Genomic DNA, 21,557 nt, shown 5'->3' with positions numbered 1-21,557 from the left:
AATAAATTTCAAACATGGTTCGCGAACGACGTATCTGTATTATTTCTTACAAACGAGCTTCTTTAGGGATCGTTTTTCACGATTCACGATCGTAAGACACTCTAAATATTTTACAAAATAGCAAATCGAATTGAGAGTAAAAATTTTGCGTTGGAGGGTGAGCTAACTTAATCAGAGTCCGCTGACCGATATTGGAGACGAACTGCACCTCCTCCCTTTTGAAAAACATTTCACTCATCCTCCATTACCAAAAAACTATTTACTAGCAGTGGTTCTGCGGCGAACAGTTATCGGCCGTTATTTTAACATGAAAGCGAGCGAACAAAAATAAGGCAACGTCCGTCGTCAGCGAAAGAGTTGAAGCACTCTTAAGGCTGGTGTCGAGAGCATGCTTATTTGCGAGCCGTCGGTTCGGTTTTATGGACGTTCGTCAAGTGAAACAAGTCGTTAGGTGACTCATATCCTATGCCAGCCAGACTCATTTGTAACACTGTGCTCCTTTAAACAGCATTTACCAGCAACACCTTTGCTTCCTGGTAAGCACACACGAACAGCAACAATGGGGAAAAATTGTTTCTACCAATTTAATATTTGTTAACGTCTCGGTTGCCACGTTTGCCATCTCCGGAAGTAACTTTAAACATTTTTATAAATTAAAATGTGTTGTTTTATTTACTACACGAGACCTTTTCTAATAAAAGTTTTGAAATACAGGTCTTCAAGAAACTTTTAACACAAGAGTGCTAAAATATCTGTACCAAAAGAACAGTCTTCAAAGAACTTCTTGAGGTAAAAGTTTTCTTCCATACAAGAGCCAAAAGACCAGCCAATGTTTTAAAGAAAAAATATAAATTCGAGAAGAATTAGTAAAGAAAATAAAGAAACGTTAAATATACACCGTGAACCAAACTTTTTACTTTTATTCCGAAAGTTTCACGAACCTTGAGCTCATTTTGAAGACTAAATGGAAAACGATAACACAACCTGTTAAGATTCAGGCAACGTAGAGCCCAACAAACGCGATGTGATAAATTTTCTAGGCTTTCGAAATGATCGGTCAGCGTGCGATACGAATTCCCATCGTTCAGGAATGAAAAGTAAGTTTCTGTTTGAAATAAAATTGATAATAATTCACGCTCGACCTTGATCTTTCTTGAACCTTAGCCTGAATGGGTATTCGGTACACGTTTCGTATAAATTTTATGCCGCTTTTCGAGCAACATAGATCATCCGCGGAGCTTCGATTATTTTTATACGGGGTGACTTTCCAAACTGAATCGCGCTTAGATAAGAACATACTTCTCTCTTATCAACGCGAATCGATCGCACATTCTGATTTCTTCGCGCGCTTATCCAAAGCATACTTATTCAATTTCATCTTCGCATATTTCTTCAATCTCGGACACATTCGTTACAAACTATTTGTAGGGTTAAAAAATATTTTTTACTTTTTTAAATAATTATTCTTCAATTTTCCACCTGTAAATTCACTTTAATTCACCAGCCGGAGCTTCCAGGTACATTAATTAATTACCTCCGCGTCCGTAAGTTCGAAACACTCGTCGGATAAAATTTATTTTCGAGAAACTTTCGCGCAGGATTGTACGCCGCGCAATTTTTAATCATACTCGGAGTCACTCGCATTATTTGATTAAAAGAAGCGTTTGCTATCGTACAGAAAGCGAGATAGAAACGAATTCGATAAACGTAGAAGCGTACAGTCCCGCCAGTTAATTCTCGACGAGCTTCCCGCGGTAACGCCGAACCGACCAACGAATCGCATTCGTGTCTTTTATACCTCCTCTCTCGTTTCGTTTCTTTTCTTCCCGGTGTTTTTTTTTCTCTTTTTCCTCTTCTTGCCAAGATTCAGCCGTCACCGTGCGTGATTAACGAAGCACGCGAGGGCACCGACGCGGGTCTCTGCACCGCCGAATGCAGAAGCGCATCGCAAGATGCACTCGGACATCAATCACGCTCGCTGCACCGAAATGCAATTTTTTCGCGTTACTATACCACTTGCAACCATTTTTTTATATCCCGAATTCTCGTTTAAAATTTGTTTAAATACCTTTGACACAACCGCGAGGGGATTATTTCTTGCGTCGGATTGTTATTTTAAATTTTAAATTTTAAATTGCATCTCTAACCTTGTTGTCTGGGAATTTTTATGGAAAAGGGGAAACGTGCTCTCTAAAAATCTAAATAAATATTTTGTACATTCTACAGACAGTGTAAAGAAGAATTTGCAATTGCTTATTTTCGGAAACACTTTTCAAACCGCGCCGTAAAAATACGAATTTCGTTCTTATCAAAGAGATTGCATGCAAATTTCACGAGCACGGAGGAACCACGAAGGTATTATATAAATATACATATTTATGTACGTTATTTTTATCGCTTATGTCACATACATGGTTATTAGATAATACTATCTAATCTTGTACGGCGCATTATAGGACGCAATTTAATTTTCTTCGAAAATTATTTTTACGAAGATATTGTAAAGTTCAACGTTTCCAGGCGGGTTTGTTTCTTGTTTTTATTAAATCGTAACGAGCGCAGAACTTTTCCGCGCAATTTAATTAAACGATACCTGATAATCGAAGCGGGAAACTAGTACTTAACCAAATGAAAAAGCGAATTTAGAATAAAAAAAAAAAGCTGGTCCCTCGCCGCTTAGGTAATATGTTTCCAGTCCTCGTTCGTTTCGAAAATACCACTTCGGTAAAAGCTTCCATTTTTGAGAGTGAAAAGCGAATCAGAGAGGATGGATTACATTTCTTATCGTCCAAGTATCTTTCACGGGAATGCCCGAGGAGAATTTATCTCGAAGAAATTGCAGAAACTCGATAACCGAATAAACATGTGTATCAAAATAATGCAACTCCCGCAAATTGCAACCAAAGGAAATAAATTCCAAAGGATTGCATTTATTTTTCATTCCTCGTGAGCTTGTTGTTCGAGAACGATAATGAAAATTTAATAAATTGCGCCCCAGATATCGGTATTTTGCAAGTGAAATATTAATTTCGTTGCAACGATAACAAAATTTTTTATCTCCGTATTTCTGTCACGAGCAACTGGAAAATTTTTATTCAATATTTTTCGACCAAATTACCGATCTACTCACGAGTTCCTTGTTACTTTATCGTTCTATTTGTATTAGAATAAAAATAAATACGAGCAGAGATACCCGGTAATGGCCTTATCTTTTTATCGTCAATACATTATACAGATAAAAAACGCGATAACGTTTTGACCTTTATCTAAAAACGTTGTCTAGGGTCCTCGTGGAATCATAGTTTGCGCGGAACAGGAAGAGATAAAACTACAAATTGCTTTTGGATGATTATTTAAAAAAAAATACGTAGAATCAGTGGACGCGGAGGGCTATTTAGGTAACAGGGGGATCGTTCCTTTTGCTACAACTTTGAGTTTCAATTTTTTTCTAAACTCGAAAGCTCCCGTCGTATTCATAGAAGAGCGTCGGTTAATACTCGCGCAACCATCGGCGGCGTATCGAATTGCAAATGCGACGTGGCCCGAGCTTTCACGGCAATGAAAAAGATTGCCATCGTAATTCAGAATATCCAATAGCGATGGAGGGGGAGAGATAAAAAGGGAAGGGAAGAAAAAAAAAACCGAAAAAAGCGCTCTGCCATCGTCGTCTCTCTTTGCTTAACTCGGACTCCGCAGAGACGAGGCAGTCTACTTTGCAGCTACGAAGAGCTTGTCCATTGCGCTTCCTTTGCTTTATTTACACGCTCGATTTGAAATTGAACGGATTTCGGGGGCAAAAGCGACGCGAGAGGATCGACGATTTATGACCAAGACCTTCCTCCGCCTCGTTCCGGCGATCTAGCCTCGCGATACCGTGTATTCTCATAATTGCGACACGCCATCCGCCAGTGTCCCTGGGAAACACAGAAAGAAATTCACGTCTAAATACAGGACTCGAATAACACGAAATTAGACTCGTATTCCTTTTACCCGATTCCGGCTATTTAATTCCAAGCCTCGCGTTTTCGACCATCCATTTTGAGGCCTCTCAGCGAGCAAATATAATACGATCAATAGCGGACCCAGGAGACCTCGAAAACCTCCCTCGATTCCACTAAATTAAATAAAATCATTTGCTTTCGTTTAAATAAATCCCTCGATACGAGATTCGTTCGTCCTATAAAATTAAATAAAATATTTTGCTTTCACGAGAATCCTCTAATATAGGATTATTTTGATACAAGATTCCCGGGTACTGTACATTTAATTAAAATAATCTGCTTTTATTAGGACTCTGGGTAATTTTATATTAAATTTAAAAAATAATCTCTCTCTCAAAGAAATAAATAAAAGGGGGAAGATACCTCTCTAAATTGTATACGTTTATAAATTAAATACTGTAATGAATTGCGTGGACGAACCGACGATTTATGAATTTATTTTAATCATTAACTCTTATTGTAATATAATCTAGGAGAGATGATAGTAATACGAGATAGGGTAGAAACATGAGACCGAAGGTTTTGGGTACTGGACACTGGTGAAGCTACAGGAATGCTTAGAAACTGTATATTATTATAATGCTTGGAACGCTCGAATAAAACAGTAAAAAATATAAATTTTGTAAGACGTAATTCTCGTATTGGTAAAGAATTGAAAATTTAGAATGAGAATAGTTGATGTAGCCTCTAATAATAACTACCTTAATAATGATTCAGTGTTTGTTATATCCCAGAACGATTAGTCACAGCGAGACGTAGATTTTCACAGGATTGAACTTGATATTATTGTGAAGCACATACTTGGATATTACTCGGTCGTAACAAGAACGCACAATTACTTCGTTGACTAGGATACTTGAATGGCGGTGCTGTTTCCTCCTGCGATTGCTTCGAGTTTAATTGCCCGCTAAGTCAACCCGGTAATAATCTATTCTTGAGGCAGACTACTGTCGACTGAGACCAACCGATACCCCCTCCTATACTTTTTGCCCCGGGCGAATACAATAACGACATTGACTACGGTCACGATCGTTAACGCTGTCAACATACGCGACATACAAATTCCGAAAAGGACAACTTCCAGCGGAGCTGGCCTGCGTTTCACGATACTAATAGACCTCGAGTAAAATCCAACGTAAACCAAATATTTATCTCCCGTTTAAGTCTACCTGGTCGAATTTTTCTTTTCGTAAATATTCGCGATGGTTTAGACCACGGTTAAAATCGAAGATACACGTTCGTAATATTTATTCTATTATAATTTAAATAATTTTTGTATACATGGAGCACCGCTTGGTCGACTTTTTGTTTTTGTAAATATCGACGATATCGGAGAATGTTTCAGCCAGAAGTTAAACAGTTTCAGGAAAACCATTTTATAAGAATTTTATTGTATATAATTGTTTTAAAATTATTAATTAATCTAGTAAAATATATAAATATAATTATTAATAGAATAAAATTCTTATGAAATGGTTTTATATGATCTAAAAATCCTATTTAATAATAGAGTATACAGCAATATTTGAAAATGATATACAATGAAATTATTATGAAATAGTTTTGTATGATCCAAATAATCCTATTTAATAATAGAGAAATTTTCATAGCGTTCTATTTCGGAATAATCGTGTACCATGAATATAATGAAACATACTCCAATTCGTTCGTAATATTTTACTAAATATTTATTCTATTATAATTTAAATAATGTTTGTATAGATGGAGTACCACTTGGTCGACTTTTTGTTTTTGTAAATATCGACGATATCGGAGAACGTTTCAGCCAGAAGTTAAACAGTTTCAGGAAAACCATTTTATAAGAACTTTATTGTATATAATTGTTTTAAAATTATTAATTAATCTAGTAAAATATATAAATATAATTATTAATAGAATAAAATTCTTATGAAATGGTTTTGTATGATCCAAATAATCCTATTTAATAATAGAGAAATTTTCATAGCGTTCTATTTCGGAATAATCGTGTACCATGAATATAATGAAACATACTCCAATTCGTTCGTAATATTTTACTAAATATTTATTCTATTATAATTTAAATAATGTTTATATACATGGAGTACCACTTGGTCAACTTTTTGTTTTTGTAAATATCGACGATATCGGAGAACGTTTCAGCCAGAAGTTAAACAGTTTCAGGAAAACCATTTTATAAGAACTTTATTGTATATAATTGTTTTAAAATTATTAATTAATCTAGTAAAATATATAAATATAATTATTAATAGAATAAAATTCTTATGAAATGGTTTTGTATGATCCAAATAATCCTATTTAATAATAGAGAAATTTTCATAGCGTTCTATTTCGGAATAATCGTGTACCACGAATATAATGAAACGTACACCAATTCGTTGGTAATATTTGCTTGATTGTGTAGTTACTTGTACATACAGAGAGTGGTTACATAATTGAATCGATAACCGAGGGAAGGTTAGCCGTTGGATGAGAGCCGCTGGCATAACTATTTCCAATGTTTTAAGGGTACAGTCGACGCAAAGAGTTTGAAACGAGCGGTCGAGAGACGGCCTCTGGCTCGGCCACCAATGGTATTTATAGCGTTAATCTCGTTTCTCCGCCACAGCTGCATTCGCCTGCGAAACCCCAAGCGCCATTGATATCGCAATTGCATCTACCGGCCCTCCTCATTTTTTTCTTTCCTTCCTTCCTTCCTTCCTCCTTTCCCCACTTTTTTTCTCGTCACCCCGCACACACGCCCCCCTCCACAGGGCCACACACACTCCCCTACGACGCGTCCCCCCACCAGCGGGCGTCGCAACAGAACACCACGTGTCCCACGCGTAGTCACTTTGGGCTGTTGTGCATGGATTTTCGTCGCGCGTTTCTGCCTTCATTATTTACCCGCGCACACACTCCAATTACCCATTCGCGCGCGCGTACCGACCCCGCCGAATGTTCCTTCGCGACAACAACACCCCGACATACGTGTTTACCCGCCGGCGGTAAATATTTCGCCGGACAAAAACGAACATGTCGCGAAATTCTGTCCCGAAACTTTCGCGGTCGGAGTTACTAACTCGTTCGCTCCGTTCGGAACGCTTACGACGAATGAAATCTACGGGAAATTTTTCAACAATTTCATTGACGTTAGGAACACCACGAAATAAAAATTGCTCGATTTCGTTGGCCAGTGGTCGGGTTTAATCCGCATAGGGTCGACCGGCTGTTTGAAGCACAGAAGTAAATTTGCAGTCGACGATGTTGAAGTGTATCGATTAATAATTCATCAGCGTCGGTTTACAACGTCAGTTTGTACCAGGGGCCCGATTAACATCGACTCCAAAAACCACTCGAATTAATTAACAGTTACAGCAAAAGGGGTCTGAAGAAACATTTTCTCAGAATGTTCCCATTTTTTATGACCGCGGTTCGCGCGATTACTTCTTCAAACATTACGGCCGTTCAATGGGTAATAAGTGTCCGTCATGCGACATTGATACAATCAGCGACCGTCCCTCCACCCCTTATACAGGGTGGATCACGCAAATAATATCACCTTTATATTATCTCCGTTATTCATGGTCAATATTTTAATCAGATTGTTTGCACAAACTTTAAAATATGCCATACTTCTACGCCGTAACAATGGACGAAGCCTGAATTAATCCGACCGATTACCATCCAACAAACACACGCGAGCGATAATTATCCCTCATAAACAGTACGCCATCGTTTCGATTCCCTTTTCCATCCGTCTTCGGTTTTATTCTTTCAGAGTACCGTAACATTCAGGCTGTTGTGCCTCTTCGGATTTTATGTAATAGCCTGCGCGCCTGTTTTTCCTCCGGCAACCCGAGGCAGCGTCGGGCAGAGAGACGAAAACGAGAGAAAAAAAAAAAAGGGAAAGAAAAGGGATGGCCGCGCGTAACATTTTAAGGCCACGCGGAGGAAGGAACACGATACCGACGCTCTCGTAACACCAGGACCTCCAATTTTTCGACTCTCGTCTCGTGGAAATTATCGTGTCGAAGCACTCTGGGGGCTTTTTGTAATAAGCACAACTTTACTCCTCGTCTCTAACTCGGCTCATTATCATCCAGACGTTCTCCAACGTCAAAACGTAAATATCGATTCGCCTTGGCTCCCGCCATACTCGTAACTCGAGCTTTATTTCGTGATTAATGCATAAAAACAACTTGCAAATTAGAGAGATGAATTGAAAAGCGAACGAGAACACTTTAATAGTCATCGGACAAAATGTGTGCGCCGTCTCTTATCCTTGACTCGAGCCGGAGACTGATAAAAATATAGGCAAAAATAGATTGTTTACTATGCTTATCGATCAATTATGTTCCAGGGAAACTCGAACAACCATCCTCGCTTCGAGTCGGAGACGGGCAAATTTTATCCGAATAAAAAATAATCGACGAAACTATCCTATTCCTAAATTCGAGATATTGACCATCGCGTATGGAAAATACATGTTTACACGAAAAACATTTTTTTTTTATCGCTAAAAAATTCGACGAAATATTTTTACGGATACACGTTGATAGGAAATTTTCAGAAATTTTTTGCCGGAGAAAGCTTTTCATATTTTAGTTTCACGTTTTTTGCACAGGGGAATATTCAACCGCCATTCGAAAGTTCAAATTTTCCTGCTTGACCAAAAATTAATTGGTAACTCAGTAGATAATAATAAGAATAAAAATTTTAATTTTACGAATAAAATTTGCCCGAAAGGAGGAAAGATTTATTAGAGGCGGCACCATTGGAGGCAGAAGGGACGAAAAGAACTTCCAAATATATCCCGTTATTTAAATTCCGCGTACGTTTTATTGGACAAAATATCGCGAAGAGGTCCTAATCTTCTTGGCGAGGGAGGGCTGCTACCGTCAATATTGCTTCCCGGAAAAGGAAAAGGAGTCACGTTTCAAACAACCCGAAGAAAGTCGTTCGAAAGTAACTACAATCGAACAATTTCCGAAACGGCCCGATCCGAGTCTCCCGGTCTAGTGCTCGGGAAAGAAAAACGAGTCGTGCACACCCGAGGGATCGAAAAAAAGATGGGATATGGGGCAATGCCCCCCATCCCCCCTCGCCCCGTGTCTCATTGTATACCCTCGCCGCGTGTAATCGCATATATACCAAGCTGTCCAAGCTCTCCCGTGCTCCCGTCCCTCTCCGGGATCCCTCTTTCCCTCCGTTTGCCCTCTTTCTTGTTACTGTGACCGTGTCCCTCTCGTTCTGTCCCGCTCGCGCGATGATACTCCACTGAGAGACTCAATCTTCCCTCTCCCTTTCGCCACCGGGCGACCCAAGCGCCATCTGTCTCCCTCCGGAATGAGTTTTACTAAGCACTTTAAAGCCACCGTCACACCGAGTGACTCACCTCCGGGACATTAAGGGGCCGATGCATGAGCGAATAATACGTGGATAATACGAACGCCGCACGGGAGAACTTTCTACTCGTTTCTGGAATATGTATATTAGTTATTTTTTTTCCGAGCGTTATTTATCCGCGTGTTTTTATAGAGAGAACTGAGGAAACTGGATCGATGTTACGAAACTTTAATAGGTCGTTGCGTACGAAACGATTCTACCAACGCGTGTAAAAATTCCATTAAAAAATTAAATTTTTCGAACGCGGTTGATCAACGAAGGCAAAATGATAGACGAATGGGTCCAATAACAATTTGAATAATATTATTCGATGGTGGGAAATAATGTTAATATCCGTGTACACGACGACGTGGTGCAAGTCCGAACAGAGTAAAGCTCGAAGCTATCTGAATACGACACGACACAGATATTTCCGTCAATTGTTTTAGTACAAAATGGCAGATTGCGAAGCAAAGCGAACAATGGATCAAATTCGAGTATATACGTTTCATTGTGTGAATATAAATTGAGTTGCAGCGCACTGTGCGACTGTTCGTAATATTGATACAGCTTTTGGAGAATACACAATTAGCGAACCAACAAACCACTGTTGGTTTTTTCAAATTTCGATTAGAAACCCGGTTGGCCCGTATCCATAAAATAGACTCCTTGTAAATTGTATCGATACAACTCGAATTTTTCTAACCCCCAGAAAATAAAAAATAATGGAAATGGAGTACAGCCACGAATGAATTTTCAATATTTGCTACCATTTAACAGGTGGTGGAGGGTTATGGCTGTACGACAGGGAATTAAGAAACAAGTCTTCGACAGCGGGCTTCCTGTTTTCTAAACATTATCGAGATAATTTGATTAGAGTTCTAAATGGAGCTCGGTTGGTTCTGTGATTACCGACTGTTCGCAGTCGGTGTGTACTTCGTGTTCGCGTTGAAATTTAAATATTGGGTTTGCCGAACGGCGAATGCAGGTTCTTAGGGTAATACGCAGCCAGTCTGTTGGAGGAAGTTCTTGATGGGTTTATTACACAGCCAGTCACGGTTTTCCCGAGTAAATATTCCGTTACTCGAATGATTTATTCCGTTTCACCAATCGATATATCTCCGGTTAAAGTGCATCCAGAATGAGTTTTCGCCGGCTGCCAATTGTTGCTAGCCAAACACTCCACGAAAACTGTTTAACCGTTTCAAACATTCCGCTGTTGCGATTCCAAGCCGGCGCGAGTGATTAAAACGCACTACGGGATTAACAGATGCAAATACGTAGCGATACTTTCGCATTTACGCCACTTTTATCGAAGATAATGGACCGCAGAAACGGAACAGTGTTTACACGAATTAATTTAGTTAAGTACGCGACGAATTGTTCGTTGGAGAGGATAGAGAAAATGTTCTATTTTAGCTGGAATTTCTAAAACCGTGAAATCATGATCTAAAACTTGCAACAGAGATTGGAAAGTTTACCTTTCGAATTGATTTCTGTTAATTGTTTCGAAAACCAACACTTTTAAATGGAGAAAAAAACTGGGGGCTAGAGAAATAGGTCATAGGATGGAAATACTCTTGGAAGCAGACTTCTGTATCTGCTATGTTACACAGAATAAATAAAAAAAATCATTAAAATGTACCGTTCTGTGTAAAAATATTAGAAAATAGAATGCAAATATTCGTGGAACGGTCTACGTCTAGTATATTTAATTTAGAGAGAGTGGATTAAAACACGGTTGTGTGAAACGGAACTGTATGGATAGTGTTGTTGGGCGGAGATTGAAAAGTTGGAAAAGCTAGAAAATAGAGGGAGGATAGAATGTAAATATTTGCGATAATAGTCTGTATCTGCTATGTTCGTTATAGAAGCTGAAAATTTATTCACACAGTCGTTGCATATTACGCTGAAATCGATATACAACGTTCACACACGTGTTCCTATTTTCACTTGGATTTAGATCCCCATTTCACGTCGAGCGCTGTTTGTGAAGACAGCCTTTAGGCTACACGTGCACACACGTCGACGCGGAGGGTCCTATGAATAGTGATGGAGCTCACAATCCTCTCTGTTCTGACTTTCCAACAGATTCGTTCCTATAAAGGTTTCGGGATGGTTCTAAATATTACATCGACCTCGAAAATGCTCGAGAAAAAAAAAAGAGAAATACGTCACACTTTCCCAGCCTTATGTCACGGTCCCGACATTTTTATTTAGAAATTACTCGCGTCCAGCAAATGCACCGCTAAACGACCCGACAATTTCCTTAACCACGCTAACGAGATAGCAAATCCACGGTTAACCGATTTCTACGACAAGTTTCCACGAGTAATTGCATCGTTTCTTTCGCTCGAACGGTTGTCACGGATTTCACGCCACGTGATTCATTAACCCTCTCGTTCCCACTACAGCTTATTTGCTTCGTGGAATTTTATTCGCCAAGTACGCTAATTCGTTCGATCGAATTTTCCCAGATATTTATTCGTTTCGAAATATTTCAGTTTATAATTGGAATTTTAATTTTTGTTCGAGGAGTATAAACTGTTTATAAGGATCAGAATGTTGATTTTAGTTTGAATCGAGTTTGAAGTAATTTCGAGCGACTCGAAGCCATCGCTAACACAGTCTCACGTATGCGGCGTCTAAGCGAGAGGTGTGTGTGAACCCGAGTGAATCAACACAGGGGAACCCACACACGAGCCGACAGACACGTGTACGCATATACTCGATACACGATATACGGGGAATTTGACTGAGGCACGTTGCACGCACACATAACCTAACCTCTGTAACACGAATCAGCGGAACAGGCACACTTGACTCGTCAGCGCATCGCCTCACGCAACACTTGCGCAGCCATTTAACCCTTTGAGCTCCAAAGTATATATTTTTTTCTTTTTTTTCCTCTATTCACAATCGAACCTATTGATCGTCCAAGAAATATTTGCCGCCAAATAACCTTCCTCCATGTTGCGAGCAGGTTAAGAGCTCCCGAGCATTAAACACAAACGTTCCACGGAGCCCCTCCGTCGATTTCTACTCCATTTCTGTAGCAACAAATTATTCTTTCTATCGTGAACTCAAAACAAAGGCAAAATATTTTATTTGAACAGCGCAGAATTTAAAATTCAATATTGCTTTAAGGCGACGCTTTGGAAAAAGTTGGGAGAACCACTGTTTCTTATTATCGCGAAGGATCCTCGCGATAGTGATCGATTACGTACCGGTAGGCTTCTAGTTTGCAAACGGAAGCATAGTGGGAGGAATTGATGAGCGCGCGCGGAACGAATCGGCCCGTTAATCGCGCGCATTATTTGCCGCGCTTTTTCGTCGCATAGGCGTCCGGCTTGAAATTTCCACGCTGGTCATTCGTTTCGATTAGAACCACCGGTAAAAAGTAATTCGAGCGGTGAAAGTAATTCGTGGGGGCCAGACGTCGTGTAGAACGCAGCGACGGACATTTCTGCCGAGCGGAGAAAGCAATTACGCCGCTCGAGACGAGTGTGCGTTACTTTTAATAATGCCTCCGACCCCGATGGTTCCCGGGGCCGAGCGTACCCTGCACAAATTAACGAAGAATCGAGTGAACTATAATGGCGTTCGGTATTTCGGATATACTACGGCTGAAAAAATCGTGTTCGTGTTCGAAAGTGGCCCAAGGGTCGGGGTCTATTTCATTTTCACCGAAAAATACAATGGCGCGGGCACGGAGGAGTCCCCCACGGTCAAAGACATCGTTTCGAGCGACGTTTCAAGTTCCCCCCGCAGGGTCGACCGCACACCAAGGTAAAAGTGACATCCCCCCTTCTTTTTTACTTGCATTCTCGCGCATCATCCCCCTTCGCTGCGTCCTCCCACTGTTCCGCTTCTTTTCTCTCGCGAAATCCTGGCTCTCCCTCGCGGCAAATTATTATTACCCGGGTTAGAGCCCACCGTGGTCATTATTATCGTCCTCAAAGGCTCCTCTTCGTTACGAGACAACGGAAGTTTTATAGGTAATAAAGGATATTCCGGAGCGACCGGGCCCCGTGATTCCACCGCGAGCTGTCGACGATAGAATAGGGCCCTAACGCCGGATCAGAAGTCACCTTGGAGATGGGTCCGAAAATGGAACCGGTTCCCCGAGCATCGGTATAATTGGGTCCCGCGGCCCAGCCTGGCCTTCTTTTCGAATAATCAACGTTTATTTCGCCGTTTAGCGCGAACGGGGTGTCACGGGACCCCGCTCGTCGATCATTTTCTTAATGATCCTTTCGAGAGAAAATTGCTAAACCGTTTCCGGTTACATAAAACTCGCCGCGAACGTTATTAAGAAATTTCCGACATTTTTTTAATCGTATTTATAATTTCTGCTGGAAAATCGAACGATACGAATCGTTGGTTCTTACGAAAGATCTCCCCGGTCGCGGTCGTTCCTTTTCAATATTTACGAGTAAGAAAATATTCCGGGAACCCGCGAAATTGTTGAAAATATTATCTTTTTGCAAACGTTTCGGCCCCCTTTTCGCTGGGGGACCCTCGTCGGCCATTAATATACCCAACGTCTCTTTAAAATAGGGTGAACGAATTGAAACGAAAGGCATAATTATACTCGAACAGTATCAAACGAACTGCAGAGAATAAATATTATTGGCCAAGACTTATTTTTAGACACTTACGGTAACAAAGTACTGATTGAATTATTTAAAAATTAATTCTTGGTGCATCGAGAAAGCTCTACAGTTTGTCAAAGAATTGAAAATATTAATGTTAAAATAACCCTCGCCGATGGAAGTTATTTTATGTGCGCGACCAACGGGTGGAACGATGCTGACGTTAGATTAAACATTCTTAAATACAATACGGAGAATATGAAAGAACTTTTCTCATTATTTTCTTGTGCAGTTGTGTTGAAGAACGTTTAATCTAACATCGGGATCGTTATACTCGTTGGCCGCGCACATAATATGATAATTCCTATCGGTAAGTTTTAATTCAACATTAATACTTTAATTAACCTGTTTCAACTTTAATATTAGCTATTTCCTTGTTCCGCAACTTTTCCTGTATTATTATCATTTTTAGTCTTATTATCGCCGAAAGGACCATCGAGAATTTGATAAAACGGAAAACGATTTCTTTGCTACTTTTCAAGCCCCTAAAAAGAATTTTTATTTTCGTATTCGTGTGATTGTAGACTTCGTTTCACGTTCGACCGGAAACGTTTGCGTACGAAATATAATTTTAATATCAATGTTCTTTGCCTCGCGTAGGATAAAGTCACAGAAACTGCATCTGGGTGCTTATTAACGACGATTGTTTGCTACTTTGGCCGAAGTAACATAAATTACATGCTATTTACACGAAACTGATATAAATTATATAGTATTCGCTCGAAAGGACACAAATTGCATACTGTTCGCATAGATCGACATAAATTAAATGCCAGTGAGCAGCATTGTGACTTCGAATAATACGAAATCGCCGCTAATTTCGAAGGGGAAAGAAATTATTTCGATCATCGATCGAAGCAAGAGGACGATGCGGAGGATTAAAATGGCGGAAGATATTGTTCGCTGGGCTCGTCAACATAATTCATCGTTTAATGCAAAAATGCGAACGCGATAAGGGTCGACTGAAATCCTCGGTTTCGGAACAACGAATTCTTTTATCGCGGAGGAAATTCTGCGAGCTTCAGAATGAATGGTAATCAAGATATACGAGGAACGCGCCAGAGACTCTATTCAAAGGGAGAAGGCTCTTACGATGATACAACGTCCCCATCAAATATCCAGTAAAAGGATATTTTTATTTTCATGTTATACCCGCTCGCGTGTTCCTTATTTTATTCAACGATACCGATAGATAAATATTGGAATAACCGTGAACACGAGCCAAGTATTTTTCAAATCGTGTACTGCTTCTTCCGCGCGTTCCGAAGGCTCGAATAAAAAATTTTCTGAATGCTTCGCGGAACCTGGAACTTTCAATCCAATTTCCCCGTTTCGAATTCTTCGCTATTTTCCGGCCCCCGCTCGGAATACCAAACGAAATCAACGCTTAAAGCGAAAGAACCGTTCGCAGGGACCCTTTTAATAGGGAAAACTCTGTCTTTCGACGGAAGACTCGAATCGATCAACCCTCTTCTCTAATCCACAGACCGAAATCCATTCCCAGGGAACGGAGGAGCCTTCCTTTAAGCACAATTGCCAAAGAAACGCCGTGGAAATCCCTCCAAAGGGAGAAAAACATTTCCCTGTCCACCGATTTCGTTCTCGAAACTGAGAGCGACACGCAAGGCGCTTACAAAATACAAGAACAAACATTCAGATATTTTAGAATTAATTAATTTAAAGTAATAAATGTTTAATCTCGCGAATCACGATTGATCGCGTTTCGTACTAATTTCAAATAATTTCCGCGCGTCTCGTTAAAAGGCGTGAAGCGATTCTCTCCCATTTTCCCCCCTCCGTCATTTTTATTTGTTGGTCCAGTTAATTACTAGCGCGGACCAAAGTCCCCCCTGGTCGAATTATTTCTATCGAATAAAAGCGAGCGTCGTTCCTGTTTTTCCCGTTTCACTCGGAACCTGTGAAACGTGAAATTACCAGTCGGATTGAAACGCCTCTTTAATAAGTCTTTTTGATGTCTCGTTCGCAGCAACTGTCCGTCGTAATTTCTATTAATGTTATAAACTGCAAGAAACGCAGAGTTCTATGTTTTAATTAGAGACGTTTCTTTTTCACCCCACTCCCTCCCCCCCGCTCGGTACTCAGTATTTTTTCATTTAGAGTTTCGCGGATGTTTCGTGCATTTTAATATTAAAATTTCATCCTCGACGCCTTTTTCTTTTCTCTGTATTGTTTGTAAGTCCCAAGGAACGGGAGATGAATATTCAAGTTACTTGCGTTATATTTATTACACAGAAAACGTTGTTTGCGCGATGATAATACCTTTAGCTCTTGTACAACTTTCTTTTGGAAACAACAAACGAACAATGACTTTTCTCTGCTCAATTTTTAAAACTTTTTTCTCCTCGAAATTTGACGCACTGTCGAGTATTAATGCAATTACTTTGAAACGAAGGGTTGGAAAAAAAAAAGTGTTCCCGGTGCTGAATTTATTTACCATTTGCTGTACGTTCGGTCGATCTGCCGGTAATGGGAACGATAAACCCAGAACGAAAGCAAAAAGCAATTGAAAAATAATGGACGAATCGGAGTAACGACGAAAGGGGCACGGTAAACAAAAGCTTGGAAAATTGGAGGAAATTTGGAAAATGCGCGGCTGCGTTGTAAAAACAGATGCAACGATATTCGACGAGCGTGGATTTCCAACGAATCGTACGACGAGTTTCGATTTCGCCGCTAATAAAATCGTCCGTCCTCGTTCAACGCTCGTCCGAACGCTAATTTAATCGTTTCGTGCGACAAATTTTTAGCTATTTATCTGGCAAATATTCTACCAAAATAAATCTTTGTTCTTTAAAAATATTGTGCTCGCGAAATAATAAATTTATTTTAAGCCTCTACCAGACGAAAAGGAAAAACAATTTGTTTTATTTTTTAAACGACGATAACATTCCGTCCGCCACTAGCCGATAAACGATTATCAGCCGAACGAGATCGTATCGGTTAGATTAGAAACACTGTTTTATGAGACGGTTTTGCAATTAATCACGATCGGTATTATTGCACGGCACCGAAAATGAATTATTCAGGAGGACGAGCGTGCCACAATACGGTCGAATCGCGAAGCCGATACAGAAGTATGCGAGAACGAGTTCCACTTTTTTCTTCCACTAAAAGAAACTTTCCAGGTAATTAATTTTAAACGACGTACGGAGTCGTACAAGGCAGGGGGATCGCGAGGCCGGTTAAATAGTATCTTAATGATGCAATTGTATGAGCAATAATGCGCCATGGAAACAGTGATGCTGCAACGTAACGCACGTGGAACAATCATCGCCTTTACTATTGTTTATATGGAAATAATAGACACTCCGCGATTATTCAATAAGAATACCACTCTACCGCTAAGTGATCGATAAGCCACCGAGCATATAATATTTAATTTACAGTCCTTCCAAAATCCGATTCAAAGTTAATAATTCTAAAATTAAAAAATTTTGAGTAACATAAAAAATTCAACGTTCACCGTACTGGAGATCTAATATTAAATTTAGAATTGAAAAAAAGTTTTACCCGGACGTTGCCTGAAAGTTTCATTTTCTGGGGGCCCCCCGTATAACGCGCCACTGCACGATTGTAATTCTAATTCGAGGCACCGTGAAATTTGTTTCCGTACTTACACGCAGTTTCGCGTAGATAACGCAACGCGAGTTTCAGTTTCTCAATCGCGCGCAATCGGTGGTCGGCGAGGAAGGAGGAGGGGAAAGGGAAGCAACAACGCATGCGCGCCAACACATCGACGAACGGTGCATTCGCGTTTATAGATTCGATATCGTATTATTATTAAATCCTGGCGCAAGAAATATATTGCTGAACGCTCGAAGGAATCCAGGTTATTTCGCAACGTATCATTTTAATTTATTCACTTCGCTTATCGGCAATATTCCTTCATTTTTCCTCTTATCCCGGCCCATTCTCTTAAATAATGCCCATACGAGAACCAAGATTACTCTCCTTTTATCCATTTTTATACACTTTTTATTAATCGTCTCGCGGGATGGACTCCTCTTATTTCTCCCTCCCCCACCTCCTACCGCGAACCATTCAAGAAATAAATCGAATTTTCGCGCGCGTTTCGCGTTTCGATCCTATCGATCGGTCGATTATCCTTTGGGAACACACGGACCACGATCGAAGCGAAATTAAGCTCTCGTGACGACATTTTTAATTCCCAAATTTTCGGGTACTTCGACCAGGCTTCAAATAGTTACAATTTTTCAATTAAATTTAGCAACAGACAAAGAATTATATTCGGCAGTAAAATCCAGGTTATATCTAATAATAGTCAGGTTATAAAACATTCGTTGATAATAAAAACAAAACGACTTTGAAAGTTAAAAGAAAAAAGAAAAAAAATGAAGATCGGATCGAAGGGGAAAAATATACTAGCATACATTATAGTATTATTTATTTACGATTCATTTAATTTTAAGTATCCTGTTTATTGAGATCCATTATTTTCTTTACTTTCTAATCACTATCCTGGGTAAACTACGCGATACCAGCGTTAACATCGCGAATAATTTATTTATTTTACAATTCACTGGTGTGGATATTTAGTACTCCATTTTATATAAAACAAATTTGCATGGTTCGTGCAACATAGCATGAATAATAGCAGCTCTCTGGATTTTTAAAACGCGAATAACTCCGTCGAGAAAAATGTAACAAGTATTCGAGCCAAAGTTTAATTTCATGCCATTTTAAAAGCTTTACACTGTATTTTGTTATCGAATTAAATAATTCTCTCGTCTCCGTTCGTTCGTTAAAAAAAAAAAAACATTGCGCCGAGCAACGGTTGAATTGATCGAGGCCGCGCAAAACAGCAAGAAACAAATGAGCGAAAAAACACTGATCAACATTTTGCAAGAAACTTTGTTCCGCGACATCGCGTGCACCTCGAGTTTCCCCTCGGTTGCAACATTGCAATCATAATTGTTATCAACTCTTAATGGACTCCGAATGGCTAGTTTCCAAACAGTTCAATTGAAATTCTCCTCCCCCTCCCCCTTCCCTTCTATCGTTCATTCTTTCTATATCCCACTATTTAGTTGTTATTAAATCACGAACGAAAGAAACACACGCTCGCACAAACCGGTGAACCAACCGCTCCAGAGAATCTAGGTTATTCCGTGACGCGCAACTTTAATGCATTCGTTCCGTATATTTATAGGCATTTTCGGCGTTGCACATTGCCCAGAGCATCCTTTGTAGTTATTTTTTTTTTTTATTTTCAAACGTGCAATTGAATGTCAGCTGATTGTGTTCTCGCTTCTGTTTCATTCACGCTCGAAAAGAGGCGACAAATAATTTTCGACAATTATTTTCTGCTCTACGGTAAGGTATCCACGACGGGAATCGTGGGAACTATTTATTCGGAATCTCAAGAACCGAATTAGCATAAATTACTAGACTGTATTAATGTAGATTCATATTATGCATTGCTCACGATTGGATTAATACAGTCTTTTATATTTATTCAACTCTGACGAGTCTAACGAAATTGTTTCAAATATTTGAAAATAACTTCAACGTATACGCGTTTTATGAATAAAGTTGAAGCACGAAAAATCGGATGCAATAGCAACATTAAACAGTGAAACACAGGTACGAGGAACCTGAAAAAAATGATTATAAAATCAGAACGGTATGTACAAAAATTCTGTATGGAACTAAATAAATTCTTTTACGAGGTATTTAATGGCCTCGCTGTTTTTATGTTAATTCTTCAATAAATTAACGTCGAAAAAAAAGGGCTATGAATAATTCAAAGGAATAAAATAATTCGTATATCTTTGCCGCGTATTTATTAATAAACACAGAGACCAACTGGTGAAACGCAACCGAACATCAGATTGTTTATCGACTCGATTCAATTTTACATCGACACAGCTCGTTACGCTGAAATCCCAGTATTATATAATTGTCGTTCGTCTCATGAATTACGCAATAACGTTATTCGTTAATCAATTTCCTGGAAACCGAGTGCTCGAACTATTTATAAAGCAAAACCATCGACCATTTTCAATACAAAGCATAGACTTTGTTTCCTAATTTCGAAAATATTTACGGTAGCATCGATTGACGTTCGCTGCAAAATCATAGGTTGTTTACAACTATTCAATATTTTATGAAACGTTGAAAATCAATAGAATGTAGTAATGACGTGCAATCGTGTGCTTAGAAAACATTGTCACTCAATACTTCGCACAATAGACTTGGATAATGTTTCCCACATTAAATCACGAATTCAATTACTGCATTGTTGATTGAAATTGATTGTATTCATAAAATTTCTAAAAATAAAATTGCAAAACGATGTTTGTGTGAATTTTTAACATTTACTGAATTATATTCGTTTTTTGGATTTTCGAAAATTCAAGGAAATATTATGAAATCATAAAATAACGATGCAACGAAATTTATAGATATTCTGCTTTCCAATCACGATTATTTATCCACGTTTTTACACGGTATTCCTCTTGTGGATTTTTCATAGCGAACAAAATCAAATATATAGAAATTAAATCAAGAGAAGGATTTTATCGAACGAAATGTGTACATTTTTTATTTTATATTGTAAAATGTCTGGAAAAACAGGTAACAATTTAGTTTATTATTTTGACCTGTATGCAATAATTTCTAAAATTTACATTTAATTTTAGCAAAATTTCTGACAAGGATTTTATTAATTTATTGATTCGACGTACGCTCGTTATTTACAAATATTTAAAAAAAATGTTCCAAACAAATCTCGAAGGGGATTCTCAGTATTTTCAGCGATTAATAATTCTGGCCATTCGGGGATGTAAAAGCGGCCATTAAAATTATACCCGCAGTCGATATAAATTAGACGATTCCTAAAATGGCTACCAGCGAGTGGCAAATAATCGGAGCGTTTGATTGGGCCCGTAAACGACTAATTAGAACGATAAAAAAGGACACGTTTCTGGCATGTTAGAAAGTTCGTGTTTGCACGGATTAATTTCCCCGTTGTCGACACCGGCCATTTCGTTAAGTACCTCGAAACGATCGCGTCACGGATTTTACCTATTACACCGTGTTATTCATGCCGCGCGGCATTACTTTGTGCTCGAATTACACCGGGAATTGTCCCGCGAGATTGTTCGAATCGCATGAATTCAGCTTCCTGCGGGCAACGCTCGCCTATTATTGCACAATCGACGATGATTTCATTCGTTCATTTCAATCCCTTCGTCCGTTGTTGTCGAGCTTAATTTATATAATCGTTCGTTATTTTTCGTTCCTCTCTCTCTTTCTCCGATGCACAGATTAATCCCCGATTTTCACCGTCGCCATCTCTCTCGACACCCACGCGTATCGCGTTCGGTTCGTTTCTCTTTCGAGACTTCTAATCTCTGCCATTATTCCCGTCGTCCAAACCACTTCCAAGGGACCAGAAACTCCAGAGGGCCCAAAAAAAAATTTTCAGGGGTTCCGGGAACTAAAATTTTTCCGATACAAAATCGATATAGAAAACTACGCATCGATATTT

General features: G+C 39.3%; 1 protein-coding gene across 3 annotated transcripts in view; it reads right to left on the bottom strand.

The window, feature by feature from the left end:
• Positions 1-21,557, bottom strand: part of LOC122396361 — a 180,041-nt gene that overhangs the window by 133,110 nt on the left and 25,374 nt on the right. The gene's annotated exons all lie outside the window — the stretch shown is intronic.

Source organism: Colletes gigas, unplaced genomic scaffold (genome assembly GCF_013123115.1).
Source record: "Colletes gigas isolate AHSC1104 unplaced genomic scaffold, ASM1312311v1 Colletes_gigas_Sc00007, whole genome shotgun sequence".
Lineage (NCBI taxonomy): Eukaryota > Metazoa > Arthropoda > Insecta > Hymenoptera > Colletidae > Colletes > Colletes gigas.
This window is presented reverse-complemented; position numbering and strand designations above follow the sequence as displayed.